The sequence below is a fragment of the Acomys minous genome (genome assembly GCF_964271855.1).
Source record: "Acomys minous genome assembly, chromosome: 9".
NCBI lineage: Eukaryota > Metazoa > Chordata > Mammalia > Rodentia > Muridae > Acomys > Acomys minous.
This window is the reverse complement of record NC_140490.1, coordinates 60,669,651-60,688,835: the sequence shown is the minus strand read 5'-3', so window position 1 is coordinate 60,688,835 and position 19,185 is coordinate 60,669,651. Positions and strand designations below refer to the sequence as shown.

The 19,185-nt window shown below is 44.2% G+C and overlaps 1 long non-coding RNA gene across 1 annotated transcript; it reads left to right on the top strand.

Moving 5' to 3' along the window:
• Window positions 1–7,762: 7,762 nt before the first annotated feature.
• Window positions 7,763–14,985, top strand: LOC311604524. Its single transcript, XR_014781540.1, has 3 exons — window positions 7,763–9,232; window positions 13,440–13,623; window positions 14,834–14,985. It is a non-coding gene; the product is annotated as an uncharacterized lncRNA (long non-coding RNA).
• Window positions 14,986–19,185: the final 4,200 nt, after the last annotated feature.

The following is a 19,185-nucleotide window of genomic DNA, read 5'->3' as shown; positions in this document are numbered from 1 at the left end:
TCAAGAACAACCAAAAAAACATATGGTGATGTAAACACCATGTCATTGAAGAATTGGATGATGATATCAGGACAGTAATAGGAATTGAGGAGGAGTGTTTTTAAAATGCAGAAAACATTCCAGATGGAAGCTAATGTTTACATATACAAATGCCATGTGCTTTCCTAAGTTCATGCCTTACGTGTCTAATAGCTACACCCTCTCTTTCCCTGTCCCGCTCCCCAGCCATTGGTCTCCAATCCCACACCGCCAGCCTCCTTTCAAATCATAGGCTGCAGGTATGCCAACAGTATCATATTCACCAAATGTCCCACAGTTTCAGTGCCCCCAACACACACGTTACACATGCAGCTGTCCCTTTGTGTCCTCGCAGAATCAGGCAATCGCTTCAGGATTCGAAATAGCAGATGTGCAAATCTCATGCATAAAATGCGATAGTTTTTTAATATAGCCCACCGTATATTCCTATCTTTTAAATCGTCTCTGGGTGACTTGTAATGACTAACACATTGCGTATACTGTGTGAGTAATTCTAGCACATGGTGTAGGAAATAATGGCAGAGAACAGTCTGTACATGTTCAGCATAGATGCAGTGTCTGGCTGGGTAATATTTTCTATACTACATTGGTACAAACCCAGAAACACTATTCTCCAATATTTTCCATTGATGCATCCCTACCATACCTGATAAACATCAGCCCAGGCATTATTTCCCGGGTGCATCCTCCCATGACCCACAAGCAGAATTTAGTAATCTCTACTGCGTTGCCTTGTTGTACGCATGGTGACTTCCACTATAGCAGTTGGAGCCTTTGATTCCCTGTTATTTGGTTACTAATGTTCATCATCTCCCTATTTGATACACAGATGGGTCCAAGGCGTATCTGATAAAGAAATGAATCCATAAAGGTCTCTGGCTTTAGCTTGGGGCAGAAGTCATGGCAGACAGAAATCCCCATCAAACAAGCAGCGCCTGGAAAGGACAAAGTTCAACTTGAGGGCGCTTGACATTTAAAGAGTGTTGTGATTTGTTCAGCCTTGGAGAACGTGGGCATTGGAGGTATCTAAAGGTAACCAAGATAACTGTCACCCTCAGGTATTTCAAACTGGAGCTGAGATCTGAGGAAGTGAGTCTGGGGACCTTTCTCATGCTTTGTTCTTCCCAGCTGTTTCACATCACTGGTATTTCATATAGGAAGAACAATGTACCAGATACAGAAGCTGGGAGCAAAGTGGTCTGTCGAGATGTAGGGGGGACTATGCATGACACACGTGGTAGAGTTTGCTAGAACCCCAGAGTGAGCTGAAGACTGATCCATGCTTAGGGAAATCCTTGGCTCCACTTTAAGGTATGCAAAATAATATTTCTTAGACATGGGTCACGAGAGGCTAAGCGGTAAAGTCCATAGACTCGGATCAAAGATTAGCTTGGGTCCCAAGCCCAACACTGCCACCTGCTGATAGGTGACGTTGGTGAGCTTCCATTCCTTCCTCATTGAGGCTGCCGGTTAGAGGGATGGTTGTAACTGAGTAAGTACAACACGCCATGTAAGATGTTAAACACTGTCTATTGTACAGAAAAGACCAAAATGTGGAAACCTGGTGAGAGTGCTCTGGTAATGGTCATAAAACTGAATTTTCCTATTTCTGAGAAGGTTGTTGACTTGACCAGTTGTAAACAAATGTAGCATGCATGTGGCACATACATAACCAAGATCACTGAAATATGAAAAAAAAATCACCCAGTAACTACAAATGGTGCTGTTTGTCTCAGAAAGTACATGTGTAGAGTCCATTTGGCCACTGTTGTGGTTTGGAATTTAAAACCTCCCCTATAGGCTCATATGTTTGATCACTTGGTCCCTAACTGGTGAGGCTCTCTGGGAAAGTTATAAAACCTTTAGGAAGTGGAGCTTTGGTGGGGAAAGTACATCACTGGAGGAGGCAGGTTTTGAGGTCAGATAGCCTGGGCCCACTTCCTGCCCTCTCTGCTTCCTGTGCACAGATGAAATGTGATCAGCCAGCTTCCTGACTTCCCACCCTGCCTAACATTCCTGCTGCTGTATCTTACCCATCATGATGGACTGTCCCTGGGGAAATATGAACCAGAATAACCCTTTTCTTTTTTTAAGTTGATTTTGCCAATGTATTTTATCTCAGCACCAAAAAGGAAACTAATACAGTCGCCTAAGTGACAGACAATAATATTCATATTATATCAAGAATTTGCTATGTAAATACTAGCCCCTAGACCTCAAAAGCAGGTGAAAGGTGCAAATATGAAAACGAGGCCACAACATGATCCCAACTGTGAAACACTCTAGAAGATGCAAGAATATAAAAGCAGTAAAAATATCATTGATGCCAAGGGTTGGGAGAGAGGGAGATGAGTCTATGAACACAGGAGATCCCCAGGGCAGTAAACCTGTGCTGTCAGAGACCTCATGACCCAAGACACCACACATTTATCAAAGATATAGAGTTACATCATGGAGAATGCACCATAGTGTGAACTCGGAGCTCAGTTGACAAAGATGCACCAGTGCCTGACTCTAGCTTTGCTTTCTTATACCAACCAATACAAGGAAAGGTTTTTTTATTTTTATTTTTGAGTTGGGGTGGGCTCATAGTTTTAGAGATTCTGGGCCATTTTTCATTATCTCTGTAACTTTGGGGTTCGTGGCAGGGCAAACTACCACTGTTTAGAGTGTGCACCAGAGCTGCCTGCTTCCCTTACAGCAGCTGGGAAGAAAAGAGAGAGGAGAGTGAGCAGGGTACAGAATCCACTTTAAGGCCACAAGCTTCAGATACTTAAAGCTCCCAGTAGACTCCACCCTGTAAAGGTTCCGAAATGCCCCAATAGTGCCAAGCTGGGACCAAGCCTTTAACACATGGGCTTTAGGGGAACGCTTAAACTCAAAACCGTAGAACTTCACAATCATAACAAATGGAATATACTAACAAAAGTGTAATAGTGAAGGACACTGGGGAGGTAGGGTGGGGACCCACGGGGTCAGGGTATGTGAGGACTCACAGTACTTTCCAGTCAGCACTTCTATCAGTCTTAAAATTGCCCTAAAGGTAGTATATTTTTTAACTGCCCCAAATCTAGTGGGATCTCAGAATCTAAGGAAGAGCATATAAATTTCCCTTTGCAGTGTAAAGGATAGCAGAGTCTGTAGCCTGGTTTAGCTGACAATGACCTGCCTATGATAACTAGTTAGAAAAAAAAAAGATTAGAAAAAATACACACAGGCTGTACGGACAGCATTTAGAGGGACCCTAGCAAGAACTGTGACATGATATGGTAACTTTGACACAGGATTCATTTCCAAAGGTTCTGCACTCCCCAGGGCAGCAGGGCACATTCGTCATCTGTGTGTGGTACGCCAGCCTGTTACATGACAGTTTTACAAGGACTCTGCAGATCTCAAGTGATAAGATTTGTTACCCACAGAGCCTGACCCCCCAACCCCAGACAACAGACTCAGTGCAGAAGCTCACTGATCAAGTGGAGTGAATAGAGAGGACCCAGAGCCCACCACGGGCCCAATTTCTGGAGAGTTCACTGGATAGCAGGGGACAATTTCAACCAGAAAAGGCTACTTTAGAGTCAAGTGGAAGAAGCTCCCCTTTTTTGGCATAGGACTGAAGGGGAGCAAGCAGAAAGAACTTCATTCAGTAAGCAAAAGGTTGCTGCTTAGTGCACGAATTACCTAGAAATGGTTTTTAATCCTTTACAGTGTTTTAGACAGACTATTCTGCCCATGTTTTTACAATTAGCATAGCCTTTCTCCTCAGAGAACAAAAGCAAACGTTAGTTAATGCTCCTTAACCCAAATCACAGCTTTGGTAATCGACACACTTCCCTTTTTCTTTGTACCATCCATTAGAAAGATAAGCAGCTCTGAGCTGTATCTCAGAGCCATTGTCACCAGCACCTCCAGAAGGTCTGGAGAAGGTGTGTGTGTTGGTGGTCGAGCCAAATAGCATTTGAAAGCACCCAGGAGGGGCTCTGTCTCTGGAGCACACTTACTTAAGGTCCACAAATCATTTCCATCTGAGGAAGAGTGGGGGCTGAGTATGACAGGAGGAGCGGGGGAGGGGGGGGTGTCAGCCAGTAATCTGATCTCAAAGAAAATTGTCACAATTACCACCTGTGCTGGTGGTCTTGGCCCAAGTTCACACTGCCTGAGATGAGAGACTGACACTGCCCTACAGCTCTCCTTCTGCTCCTTGGAGGTGTAGCTGTTGCGGCTTTGGGGCTGTCTGCGGGAGCCAAGGGTGGAGGTCAAGCATGCCACCCATGTGGGAAGAGCAAGTACAGGACAGAAAGACCCAAAAACCACTCACCCAATCGCTTCACACTTTTCAAATTCTACTAGGGCAGATGGAAGTCTGGCCTTGAGATTTCTGTCCCTTGCTCTACATCCATCTCCATGTCACTTGGTTCAACACTAAATACTGCTGTAAAGGGTTTTTGTAGATGTCATAAAGGTTCCGGATCAATTCACCTGAAAACAGATAAAATGCCTGTAGACCTGACTCAATTACCTGCATCCTTTGAATCTGGGTAAAATCCGATAGCTTGAGGGGCTCAATGATGAAGGATGAGGAAAGGAAAACCCAACTCATCCTTAGAAGATGGAAGGAAGCTTGGGGGATGTCTAAGAGGGTCAAACAGCTGCCAGAAAATCATGAGGACCAGAGATCAAATCCCCAGAAAACATGTAAAAAGCTGGATGGAGTACTGGCTGAACTGTAATCTCGGAACATGGGAAGCAGAGGCTAAGAATTCTCAGAGCAAGCTGGCTGCCTAGCCAAACTGGGTGAGCTCCAGGTTCAGGGAGAGACCCTGCCTCATTGTTCAAGGTAGAGAGTGATACAGAAAGGTATGTGACATCAGCCTCAGGTCTCCTCTTTTGCACACTTCTGCAATTACACAATGCAAACACACAATCACAATCACAAAGAGGGGAGAAAAGAGGGAGGAAAGGAGGGAGGGAGGGAGAAATGGAGGAAGGGAGAGAGAGAGAGACAGATGAGAGAGAGAGAGAGAGAGAGAGAGAGAGAGAGAGAGAGAGAGAGGAGAAGCCATGATTTGAATCAGCTGGTCATGCTATTTGAACATACCATGGAACCTCTAGGAAGTGGGGCCTGGAGGGTCCAACTATGTCACTAGGAGAACTTTTTTGAAGGTGGTATCCAGCCCCTAGTCACAGTCACACTACTCCCTGCTTCCTAGCTCAGCTTGATGTGTGGGGCCTCTGCTATGTCTTTCCACAACCATGAGCATGCCTTCCCACCATGATGGATTGAACCGGAGCCTAGGTAAGCTTAGGAATTCACCACAGTGTCACAAAGGAACTAATAGAGACCACAGAGGAGCAACATGGCCAAGGAGTAATGGCCTTTAGTTCTATGGGTTCTGCTCATAGTGGAAACAAGGATGGAAAGAGGCATTTCCCCAGAACTGCTAAAGGAGAGCTCAGCTCCGCCCACATCTTGATGTCACCTTTTACCCAGAACAAAGCCCAGCCCTTGGCAGCCCTGTGGACTCTGTGGGCTTCAGAAACTCAGTTCTGCACATGTGTTGCTTTGCCCTAGTAAAAGCCGTCCATCAGTCCACAGTAAATGCTCATTAGCTTCTTTGTCTCCCTGTACTGTTAGTCCTTCTAACCTTTGCATGCTAAATCATCCTCTAGACCAAACAGTGATGCAAGATATTTGAAAAAAAACTTTAGCTTTTACTGAACGTGTAAAGACTTATCTTCATCATTCCTTAAATAATCCAGTGTAGCAAGATTAACGTTCCTGGTATTAAACATTGTAAATCAGCTAGATATTGATTTAAAGTGCAAAGAAAGCTCTGGGTGGGCTCTATGCAAACAGTTATTTATTTCACATATGGGACTTGGGCATGTGTGACTTTGGTGTCCTTTGGGAATCTTGGAACCTGGGTCCCGTGGAGACCATGGCCCATTGTGTCTTCCTTCTTCTCGTCACTTATTCTGGTCTCTCTATCTTTGATGTACATTAGATAAAAAGCAAGACACATGAGAGTAATTTTATTTCTCTAAATAAAAAAAAAAACCTCTACACACTTTTAGGTAAAATAATATTTATTTATCAAGCCTTTGGTGAATAAGGCCTTATGTGTTTAATGGCCAAACAGCCTGGTGCCTGCACACAATAGAGACAGAGACTCTCAGAGATATGGGTAGCTCCCTACCATAGTACCCAGCAGCTTCTGCTTCTGAGGCGGGAGAGCAGGGCCAGGGCCATAGGGAGGCAGGTGAGGCATCCATAGAGCTGAAGAGAACATCCAAAAGTCAGTCACCAAAATAAATGATAATATTTAGTTACAGTGAAACACCATAACATGTGTCAGATGTACAGTTCAGCAATAGAAAGTACATCCGCAGTGTGGCATGGACACCACTACCCTCACAGCCACAAGCAGGAATCTTAGGATCAAAGCAATATTGGACAAAAGGGATAAAGATTTCCCATGCATCCCCATCTTCCATGTTTACAGCCATCCCTCTTATCAGTGCCCACCCTATGGTGCTTTTGTTAACACAGATGAGTCTACACAGACGTATGTATCATCGTCACCCAGCTCACCAGAGTTTACACAAGCATTCGCTCTGGGTGTTGTTTGTGCTCAGATGTGAACGAATGCATAATGGCATGTGTCTATCACACAGTATCACGCTGAGTAGATTCACTCTGAGTAATTGCTTAAGCCTCTCTTCCTCTTCTCTTTACTCGTTACTTTGCACTATTCCTTCACTTTGCCCTTTCCAGGGTGACATTTTGTTGGAATTACATAGTATGGCTATATTCGGACTGGCTTCTTTCACTTAGCAACATGCACTTAAGTTTTTTTTTTTTTAATGCAACTTTGTTTTTGCTTTGCTTTGTTTTCTGTATTGGAAATGAAACACAGAGCACTGCACAAGCTGGGTAAGTGCCCTACCAGTGAGTGACACCTCAATCCCTAATAACTATTAAGGGTCAGAACAAATGCAAACATATCCAGGAAAAATGACCAGAGTGTAACTACTGGCATCTTTGTATGGCTGCTCGCCTGAATTCATTGTCTTCTCTGATAAAGTCGTATCTCTGCCCTCTTATAAAATTGGGTCATCCTCTATTGATTATTTGTCGCCAGCATATATTTTTTTTTTCTTATTTTGAATCAGCTGTGACAGTCTGGGAATCATTTTTTTTTAGGCTACATGAACACGGCCTAAGAGTGGGGTACATTCTTTCTCATCCCCACCCCTCCCCTGCTGGACACTTCTGGGAAGTTTCTAGGTGGTGGGTGGTGTAGATTACAGCTGAGAAATTAGTTCAGATCATGCAAATAAATAAGAAGGAATAGGGAACCCAGCATGGGGCTCTGTCCTGGCTTCCAGCACAAGCTCCCAGCCCTGTTTCCAGAGCTTTTACTGGCAGGACTTCAAATACCTTCGCCCCGAATCTCAGCAGTAAAGTGCCTGCGGGGATGAGAGAACTGCTTAGTGACTAGGGAAAAAGGCAGAGAGCCTGGCGCCTTCACCAGCTGGCTTCTTCTCTCTGGCCTTCTCCCCACCCACAGGGCGCCGCTGCAGGCACTGGCAGGTGCTTTACTCCCTCCCTTAACAAGGAAGAACTCAGAAGAACACCGCTGGGAAGGCAGCCAGAGAAGAGAGCCTCTTCTCTGGGTGCCCGGTGGGAAGCTGGGGGTCTCTCGTCTCATATGAACTGGTACATTTGAAACCGATGCAGGGAGGGACCTCAGCGAATGTCTCTCCACTCTCCCTTAAGTGGAAGATGGTCTCTAAAGACTTCTCTAACGTCAGGCAGGGAGCTGGTTGCTCTTTTGGGATTCGTGAGTGAAGGAAGAAGTGTTTCTGGTCTCACAGCAGCTGCTGTGGAGAGACAGAGAGAAAGCTAAGGGGGCGAGGTGAAGCGGGACAAGAGAAAGAAAGAGGAACTTGAAAGCCACTTATAGGCACTGAGAATCATAGACGCTTGGATGTGGTCCAACCCTTGGCAGAGTGCTTGGGTGCCACAAAAGCTTTTAGCTCTTCAGAGATAAGAGAGCATAATCCCATTCTCTCTGGGCGAGAGGATGGAATGTTCTGAATTAGACCACGCGTAGATCCACGAACTCTGGTGTGAGACAAGCGCTCCTCGTTCCCTATGCTGGGCCTCTCACATCCATCCTGGACAGCCCAGTTTTAAAGGGAACTTCATGGATATTCATCATTGATCTCCTGGAAACCGTCTGGCTGATAGAACAGGGACTGATCTGTAAGGGTCTTTCTTAGCAATTGTCCATGAGCCTATAGTGAGCGGGAACAGTACTGCCCTGCGCTGGATTTCTCAGCCGTTCTTCAGAGCAACGTCTCTACAGAAAAGAGACAAAAAGACTACTTGGGCGGGGATGGGGTCTGGTTGGAAGCAAACCTCAGTGCTTGGGTGTTTCCCTACATCCCCCACACAGGCTTTCTGTCTGCTGTGCAAGGGTGGATAGCCATTTCGAACTTACTAATGAGAAAAGTGGGATCAGGGATCAAGTCAACAGATGCAACTACAGATAGAGCTGTGCATGAGGTACTTTGTCCTGGACACTGCCCTTCACTGGCTGACCCAGAAAAGGCGGATTTACCAGAACAGACGAAGGTACATGGGGTGGGGCTCCCATAAAGTTCAGTCAAACAGTGCAGGCAGCAGTATTCGAAGGCTTCCCTTTGAGAAATGGAATGTTTGGGGTTGGTTGATTAGACGGTTGTTTTACCCAGGGCCTCACAAACGTTAAGCAAGTGCTCTACAGCCGAGCAACAGTCTCAGCCCTGGAATGTTTCCCATTATGGATTTTTGCAGCTTGTGTGGTATACAGTGAAAAAGAAGAGCTGGGCTTTGAGTTGTTTTTCCCCCTACAAATGGTCATTAGAAGATTCTTGGGGTCCAAATCCAGCGATCCCCCCTTTCAAGGACAGTGAGAAACTGCAGTTTCACACCTCTATGGTTTTCTGCCATTCTGTCTTGCGTAGGCCCAGGAATCAGAGGGCGTGAGACTAAAACCAAATCTCCTTTGAAGCGTACGGAAATGATGTCCGTGGGAGTCATCAGGAACACCCTCTAATCCCCACTCCTGTCCCCAAACTTCAAGCCAAGTTTCTGGACTGCATGATTCCACCCCAGGGTGTGCTGCAGGTCATAGTGTTCATTGAAAGGGTAAGGAGTGGGTACTTACTGGAACCCCGGGGTTCCTCAGTGTCTGCGTGCTACGCCTAGCTCCTGAGAGGTTGGAGTGTGGCTTCCTTTTTGCTCAATGGCTTGGATTGAGACTAGGGAATGCAAAGAGATCTGTATTCCTACTGACAAGGGAAATGCAAGGTATCACATGTAGGCCCAAGAAATTGTACACTTGCTGGTGTGTTCTACAATGAAGGACAGGCTGCCTCTTTGCTTGATTTAGATAGATAGATAAATAGATAGATAGATAGATAGATAGATAGATAGATAGATAGATAGACAGACAGACAGACGGACAGACAGACCGTGCATGCAGATATACACCCTGGCTCTACACGTAAAACCTTCCTGAAGCCATCCTTGGAATGGTTTGTCAGCGCCACCAAGATGAGCTCTGTTCCTGACTGAACTGCTAGAGAAGGGAAGGGAAGCCGGGCAGACCTGCAGGTGGCCTCCACTTCCTCTCATTGCACAGGCTGCCCACAAAAACAACCAGCACTAAACACGGAGCTGCGTGTTTGTCCCCATTTGTCACTGTCTGTGTGGCCCTTTTGCTATGTCTCTGCTGCATCCTAAGCCTCTAGTATTAATTTTCCCTTTTCCTTAGCTTTTCTGTTCTTTTGAACTTAGGAAATGTTAGTGTGGTTTGTCTCAAGTATCTTTGGGCAAATCTTTTTTTTTTTTTCCTCTCTCTTAACAGTCAGAGCAGGAAAGGGCCATTCGGCTTATCTTGCTTACTTCCTGAAATCTAAACAACTCTCAGAAAACTACCTCACACCCTATCCATTCAAATACATCTCTGCCCTTGGACAGAGTCGGAGCCATTTCAGCTTGACAAAAATGTTTAGAATTAGTTTGAAAAGCCTCCACAGACTTTGAGAAATAAATTAGAAATTCTGATGAAAAAAAAAGTGGCTTGGTTACTTCTCTCCTATGGAAATGGTTTAGGAAAACAAAACAAAACAAAACCCCTTCTTTCTTCAGAGAATGGTACCCCGATTGGCTGCCCAAAGCTCCCCAGTGGACTGACAGCTGATATGTTCGAACTCTGCCCCAAAGTGTGTGTGCCCACTGAGGTGGAGGACATCTGCTTATTCTCACAACTCCCCTTGTCCTGACTGAGACATGCACTTTGGGATTTGTGTGTGATGGAAATGAAAGGTTGTGAAGTCTACTTGCTCTCAATTAGATCAAATGCATTTAGAGATCATTAAAAGAACATTAGGGTTCTTGCATGTTATTTTTAAAAATGGTAAGAATTCTAATGCAAACCTGTCCTTAAAAAAGAAAACAGTTACCAAGCATGTAAGTGATCTGCACTGTCAGAGCCCAGGATCAGGAAGTAGTCATGAGCGACTTTCTCACTTGACATGGCTCCGAGATGTTCCTGCATGCTTGACAGCATCCCCAGTGTGGTGTTGGGAACATGGCATGGGCTTAGATGAGTTGGTGGCTAAAGTCTGGCCATTATGGCTGCTATGATGTCTCTGCGGTCATGCCTCTGAGTCCAGAGGCCTGCCTTGGCTGGCTGCTCTGCCTAGTTGGTGCCACCAGGAATCTGTTTATTTGTTATCAATGGAGAATGACGGTGGACGTATTCAGCCACCAGCCCTCACTGCTCATGTGGAAATGGTTAGCCAACACGCATCTGAGGAGCCAGACTTAGAGTATGGGAAGTTCCATTAACAAACCCCTGGATTTGTAGTCATATTTCATCATCAGAGTTAAAAATAAAACCCAGGCACCTCAGAACATGACATCTCATCCTTTTTACTAGAATATGATTATTTACTATTTTTTAATAAATTCCAGTGGCATTTTACTTACTACGTTGCTTCGTTAAAGACTTACTGAGAGAGCCATCAAGACAATTCTTTTTAACCCTTTAAGCAGCTTTATCTATTTACCCATTTTTGCCTTAGTAGTGGAGCTTTATTTTAATCTTTGCTTTTTATTAAAAATAGTTTTTTCACATAATATATTCTGTTTACAATTTTCCCTTCCTTTGCTCCCACAGTTCCTCCCCACCATCCAGATCCAGTCCCTTTATGTCTCTCATTAGAAAAAACATGCTTCTAAGGGATAATAATAAAATATAACAAAATAAAATACTATAAGATAAAACAAAAGTCAATCACATCGGGGTTGGAAGAGAAAAATAAAAAGAGGGAAAAGAGCAGGAAAATAAAAAAGGCAGAAGAATCAGAGACTTACTCGTTCACACACTCAGGAATCCTATAAAATCACTTAAACTGGAAACCATAGTATATACACAGATATATATGGGGCTGGCCCATGCAGGCATTGATCACGGTTCCTCAGTCTCGGTGAGCTCATATGAACTCTGCTCTTTGATTTAAAAGACCTTTTTTTTTCCTTAGTGTTCTCCATCCCCTCTCTCTTACAGGAAGCTTCTCTGATGATGGCTGTGCAAGGTGCTGATCTATGAGTGGAGCAAATAGTCATTAGGAATCATTTTATCGCTACTTTTTTTTTTAAAGGACAGTAGTCTTTGGTCTTACCCTAAATCTTTGGACTATCTAGTCTCTGTTTTTTGGTCACCCGAGCAGTGTTGGGTATGAGTCCCACCTCATGGACTGGGCCTTATGTCAAATCAAAGATTGGTTGGTTATTCCACAAGCCTTGTGCAGCCATTGCCCTAGCGTATCTTGTAGGCATCATGGCTGGGTTGGTGTCTACATTTCTCTTTTGGTAGCATGCAGAGTAGCTTCCTGTACTGAAGATGCTAGAATCTAGTAGGGGTGAAGAAGGCTCCAGCTCCACTTCTCCATGTTCAGTGAGTTGTGTCAGTGTTGTCTGCAGCAACAGGGCCTCCCTGTCAGCTGGTGAAGGCAACCAATAGTCTTGGCAACAGCCTGTGGTGTTGAGGATTCCAACTGGACCCCTTTGGCCAACAACAGAATTAGATATAATCCGATCCTGGTACTGGCAGCTTTATTTGGTACCAAAAATGGCTGGTTGCAACTCTGTCTTCCCCATTACTTGGCTATTTCATTTAGAGTGCCTTCATTATATGTATATATTTTAGGAAATTCTGACTGAATTATGTTCCCATACTACCCTTCAGATAATCCCTAATTTTAACTGTCTCTCCCTATATTCTCTCTGATCTCCATGCCCTTGATTCTTCCATAGCAGATCCCCTCTATCCGTTCATAACTATATATTCTATTTCCTTTTCCTAACAAGATCTGTCTGTGCTCTTTATTACCTTACTCTGTACCTAATGTCTGTGGGTCTATGGATTGTATCTTGGCCATCATTGACTTAACAGCTAATATCCTCATATAAGTGAAAACATACTATACTTGTCTTTCTGGGTCTGAGATATCTCTCTCAGGATGATTTTTTTTTCTAGTTCCATCTGTTTACCTGCTGGCTCACTGATAAGGGATCTTACCACAGCTTATTTATTTGTTTTGTGGTGCTGGGAATTATACTCAGCCTCATACTGGGCACATGCTCTACCACTGACCTATATCACCAGTTTAGCACTTTTTTTTTCACTTTAACCATTTGGATTATATCCTCCCCCTGAAATACATCAGGAAGCCCTCAATTATCTTAAAAACTAAAGACTTTAAACAGTGACAGAAATTCAAAACTTCTGGGCAGAATGATAAATGCCTGTAATCACAGACAGTTGGGAGGCCAAAACAGGAAGATAAAACACTTCCAGACCATGGAAGCTTCATTCTGGAAAGTACTATGAACACTGTTAGAGGAGAAAAGTGGTCATCAGTCTGTGCCAGCTACAAACAATGGGAACTACGATAATGATTGCCCTGGCAAGGCATGTCCATTGATGCAACAGTGGTACAAATGTTGTTAGAGCAACCACACACTTCCTGATTGGATTTAAGGGCTGTTTCACAAGGTGGAACCCATACCTGGCATTGTTACTGCGGCCAAGAACTTGTGGCTAGAAGCAGTAAGGGAGAATCAACTATGGTTACCTGCTAAATGGCTCTAATAGTAAACTGACTCCTAATGACTTACTGTTATAGCCATATAGTAGTATACACCTCAGCCTTCATCAAAGCAATTTCTTCTTGTAGTAAATGGTGATTAATATGGAGATATACAATTAATTAACATACAGAGAATAAGAGAGCACAGTGTTCAACCCTAAATGGAACATCTGTATCACACTTTTCTCTTCAAGGCTCATAAATCACCACAGAAGAGGGAGCGGACACAACAGCTTGGTTAAACACACGGACTCACAGCAGTCTCCACAGCCTGTTCAATACCTACACAAGTTTAAGCCCCCAGCATGGAGGAGAGGTAGAGGCAAAGTCACATCCATATCTGAAGAGCTATTAGCAATTGATACCTGTTGAAAGAAGGTGAGTCAGTTTTCTTTAAGGGTGTGACTCCTGATAGGTCAACCAAGCTCCAGGGTAGATATCACACCCAGGAGTCTCTGGGCAGCACAACTGGACTCCATGTGTTTAGAAAAGAGGACATAACGTTGGATGGATGAGGTTTGGGGGTTGATCTGGGAGGAGAAGGGAAGGGAATGAATATGAGTGGCATATTTATTAAATTTTCAAATAATCAATTTAAATATTTCGGAAGAGTTATGAAACCATAAATTAAAAACAAACAAATAGAACAAAACAAATGAAAGAATCTCAGGTCAGGCTGGGGAACACAATAACTTCAAGACCAACTTAGGCAACTTAGTAAGACCCCGCCCCCCAAACAAAAATAAAAACAAGCTTCGAGAAGATGGAGCTTAATGGTAGAGTTCTTATCTAGCACACACAAATCTCTGCATTTAATCCCCAACAATGAAAGAAAAAGTATCCTGTTCATTTTTAATTATATAGGCCAGTGGCATGAAGAGTGTGTGTGTGTGTGTGTGTGTGTGTGTGTGTGTGTGTGTGTGTGTGTGTAATGGTTTATGAATGCAATTGTCTGTACACATATGTGTACGGAGACCAGAGGTTGATGTTGTGTGTCTTTTTCCATCTTCCTCCACCTTGCTTTTTGAGAAGTAGTCTCACACTAAACCTGGAGCTCGATGATTTGATCACACTGACTGCCCAGCAAGCTCCTGTGATCAATCCTGTCTCTACCTTCCCAGCACTGATTGTGTTATGGGTGCACACAGCCAAACCTACGTTTTCACATGAGTTCAGGGAATCCAAACGCAAGTTTCCGTGCTTCATGCTTAAGTAGCAAGTACATTTCCAGTAGAGCCTTCCCCTAGCCTCATATGGTGCATTTATATTATCCAAGCATTACGCTGTTTGTACCTTAGCCTTGCCTTGATATAAGAGCTGATAAGTTTACCATCAATTAGCGTTGTCTTGATAACTTCCTACTATTGTTATACCATCCAACACTTCATTCTACTGTAATGTTTTCCAGGGGAGGCATGAAGTGTCTATGGATCTTTACCTATATGCCAATGAACCTCAAGCTTCCAAGGCATTGGAAGTCTTAAAATACTATTATCTTACTGCTCTTGTTTTTTGTTGTTGTTGTTGTTGTTGTTACTCATCTTCTTTCATCAGAGTGTAAAAAATATTTTTTTTTTCCTACTTGCAGTGACATTCACTGTTTCCTGAACTGCTCCATGGACATCCGATAGTTAACGTCCAAGTCTGGCTTTGTAAACCTCTCTGTGAGTATAGTCCCAAATTCTCCGTGAATGCATTCCATGGCATGCATCGTGGTAACTGGAAAACACCCTTGCTTCTCCTGGGATCTTTGCAGTGGCTTACAGTGCAGTGACTGACAGCTATCTGACCCATAAATAAAGGATGACTCTTATTCTTATTTATCTTGGTTGCCTTAAACTTCCCTTAACATCAAAAGACAGAGTGCAGTAATAACATCTGCTAGCTTAGTCCCCACTGTGAAAGCAAAGGAGAAAATTCAATTAAGGAGACAGAAAATTTAAGCACAACTCCCTGTTAGGTTTCCTATCATTTCCTGCCATCAAAATAGAAGACAGATTCTTTCTGTATTTACTCTTGGTTTGTCTTGCTCATGGAGTTTACTATTTCCTTCTATGTATCAGGCGGAGAGCTCTGGCCAGAATCTAAATCTTTAGGTCAACCAGAAACAGGCACTGTTGGAGGAGACGCCAGGTGTGTGGGAATGCTTCCACATACCTTCTCCACTTTCTCCATCAGCGTGTCCTAGACAGAGGAGAATTTCCTGGGAACATCCGCTCCCAGTGCTGTATTTTAGAATTTCCATTAAGTCATTAAGTTCTCACTGTGGGTGATTTGGCCAGTCAATACATATTTGACAATGTCAGTAGACATTTGTGAGTGTCACAAAAAGAGTTGCCGACACTGTAAACATCCTACAGTCTATAGGTCAACCCTTCCACAAAGCTTCTTTGCTTCCAATCGCCAAGACTGCCAAAACTGTGAAAGGCCAGTATTAGCGTTGAAGAGAGCATTGGGAAGAAGAAAGCTAAGCACAGGTAGGTCCTGGGGAGAAAGCAAGGCACCAATCTTTGCTAGTAGTGACACAGGCACCAAAAAGTTCATGAAGTGTCTGTAGATGGCAAGAGTTCCTGAAAATGGATTCAGGAGGCCAGAGAGCTGTTGTCTGAGTTTGAGCCTACAAAACGTGAATGAGCCTGGAAGAAGTTGTGGCTGCAATGGTGAGCTGCCTGGAGCATTTGGGGCTATGTTTTTGTGGCTCCTCTAAGCATGTGACTAGCTCTCTTCCACCCTAACAAGCAGCTAAGATGAACTAAATCTGGCGAGTTCGACATATAATGAAATCATTCTAGATCTTTGAAGAACATCCTGCTTTGAGTCATGGTTTTGAAACTGCCATCCAAGGTCTATTGAGCCTACTCTGCTGCTTTTGGAATCGTGGGGAGACAACACACTAATGCAGGGGTGTGGCTAAATAGTCAAAAGATAGAGGGGGAGGATATTAGCTTCTGGAGACCCCTTCAAGGGCATAGTCCCAATAACCTAGGTTTACTTTTACAGGCTCTACCACCTCCCAGGAACACTGTGGGACAGGACCAAGCCTTTAACATATGAGCCCATGGGACAATTCCAGATCTAAACTGTAGCAAACAGGGGTGAGACAGACAGACGTGTCTCAGATTGGAAAACAGCTCTCATTCCTCCTCCCTCAGTTCTGCTCCTGCCTCTCTTCTTCACTCCCCCCCTCCATCTTCTCTTTTCTTCCTTCTTTCCTCCCCTATTCCTATCCATTAGATAGATCTCTTTAGTTTTCTATATAGCCTGCTGGTTTTGTTCCTCTGAAGAGAAACAATATAGTCTGTAAGAAAACAAAATTGAAGACCATCTAAATTGCTAACGTCAACGAATTTGATAAATAGCACCTAGCATATTCATAGGCTATAATACGGAATATCCACAGAATGAGTAAACTGTGACGTTCCATTTGAACAGTTCTTGCCAAATGAAATGTTGACTATGTAAAATAGTCTTAAATATTACATTCAACAAGATGCCAATTATGCAAATTTTTTAAAAGAGAAAACATTCCTAAGCCTCAACTATGGAAAATATAAGTGGAGAAGAAAATACAGAAGCGTGGACTGAACAGATGCACATCTAACTAAGCAGGGGTGTGACTGATGAGGAAACAAGTAAATAAATGGCACTAAGAAGGGACCCAAAGGAGGCTCCAGTTTTTCAGAAAAACTTAGTTGTTTTGTGAGAAAAAAAAATGCCTGGACCGTATATGACACGATAGTAACATTTGCCCTTCTCAAGTAGTGTTTGTGCTGGGTTGAATAAAGTCTCTCCCCATCCAAAACATAGGCCCACCCAAACCTGTTAATGGACATTGTTTAGAAGACGAATTTTTGCATGTGTAATTAGGGATCTGCATTTGATGACATCAGTCTGGCTCAGGGTGCATCCTAAGTCCACCGATGAGCTTTCCCAGAGCCGAACTCAGTTCTGATTCTACAATTCAGAGCTATTACTCCAAATTGCGCCAATATACCCTGGAGAAAATGCAGACCCCATTTAAGACACGCACTGAAGTCTGGCTGGCCCAGCAGCCCCACTGCCTCCTGTCCTTCTTGGCTGGTTCACAGACCCAGTCTTGGCATTAGGATGTGATCATAAAAAGCTGCCTCCTGTCCCTTGAGCCTCTCTTGGTTACCTTGGGGGCCATGAGTTCCAGATGTGAAGGCTACAGGTAGATCAGAGTTGCTCTACAGAGAGCAGCCAGAGCTTGCCCTTTAATGAGGAAAAAAATGTACACTTTTAATTTTTAACTTATTTATTTCGGCTTTTAGAGACAGAGTCTCATGAAGCCTAGATTGGCCTTGGACTTGCTATGCAGTTGAAGCTGAACTCCTGATCCTTCAGCCTCCATCTTGTCCACATGCAAGAAGTGTAGGTGTGCACCACTGCGACCAGCAGGAACCCTTTCACTGTGTAGCTGAGACCTCGGGCTGTGACTGCTCTGCAGCAAGCTTTCTTCCTTACATACAATGCCTAGAAGCAACTATCTCCTCTCTAATCTAACTGACCTCCCTTGACATCAGCATTTTCAGATCTTGCAACCCAAATTCTTCTTCTCTTATCAGGGGCCTGTCCGTTCTCCTCAGGATTACTAAGCTATTAGTCAATGTGCATTAAAATCAACCACAGCCTCTTCCCTTCGGACCTCGCAAGTCTCCCATAGGCAAATAACAGTTCACATCTCTCCTCTGACTCAGAAAAGAAAATCGCAACGCAACGTGTTTTGCCCAATAGTAAAGGCACTTTCACTTAGGCTCTGGGCGCCAAGCATTGGAAAGGCACTCAGCTCTGCCCTCCGATGCCCCTGCCTTGGTTTACTGACACTTCAGAAAGGGATGGGACACTTCAGCATGGCTCAGGTGTGGAGTTGTTTGTTGCTTGTAACAACAAGCAAGTTGTTTGAAGTTTTGTCTTGTCTCCCCTCCCCACTCTCCTTCTGTCTCTCTCTCCATCCCTCCTTTCTGCCTCCCTCCCTCCCTCCCTCGCTCCCTCCCTCCCTCCCTCCCTCCCTCCCTTCCTTCCTTCCTATTTGTTGCTTGCTTACACCTATTTATATGAGCTTACACCCTTCTGCCTTAGCTTCCCACGTTGTGGGATTACCAGCAGGTGCCCTCTCAGCCTTCATCCCTGATGAGCCACAGGCGATGGTGTTTGGGTTGAGTAGTCAGTTTATTTTGTCAAATCTATGCAGCATTTATTTTTTAATGAGAAGAAAACATGAAAATAAGAAGGAGGACCAGCCAGAATCCCAAGAGGTTCTACCTCTTTGGCTGAGTCAGAAGCCAGACTTCAGATTCCAAACCGACCCCTACTGAGTCCTGCACGAGTCACAGAGCCCCCCCCCCCAGGACCTCAGCTCTCCGTCTGCAGAATGGATGCAGTCGTACTCAGCTCCTTGGATTATCTGAAACGTAAAGTCGGCGCTTTCTAGTGCAGACATCTAGATGCAGGCTCAGAATGTGGTGATGGTTTTTTTTTTTAAGGAATTGCTTTTAAAAACTCTAAACCAAGTCATCAGAGAGACCCACTTTCCACAGAAGTGCTCCTCTCAGTGTGGAAACCCCAGGACTATTAGGGCTGAGACATTTGATGCTACTTTCTAATGCTCTGACGTGGGTTGCAAGGGCATCAAGGAAGTCATGGGCACAGACAGAGGACGTTCTTTCCACACATCCAGGTTTTAGCATGGAAGCCAAACTGAGTCACAAACGCTTACCCCCACACGCTACTCCAGGCCCATCTTGCCCTGCCAGTGCCACCCACCGAGGCCCGAGCCAGGTGGCTGTGACTCAAGCCTGTCTTCTTCCTAACTTGGCACCTCAGAGCTTTTGAATGGAGTCCACGAATACACGAGACAAAAATAGGGCTCTCCAGGCCTCACTGGAGCCTCATTGTTGAGGGATGACATTGGCTGGTGGT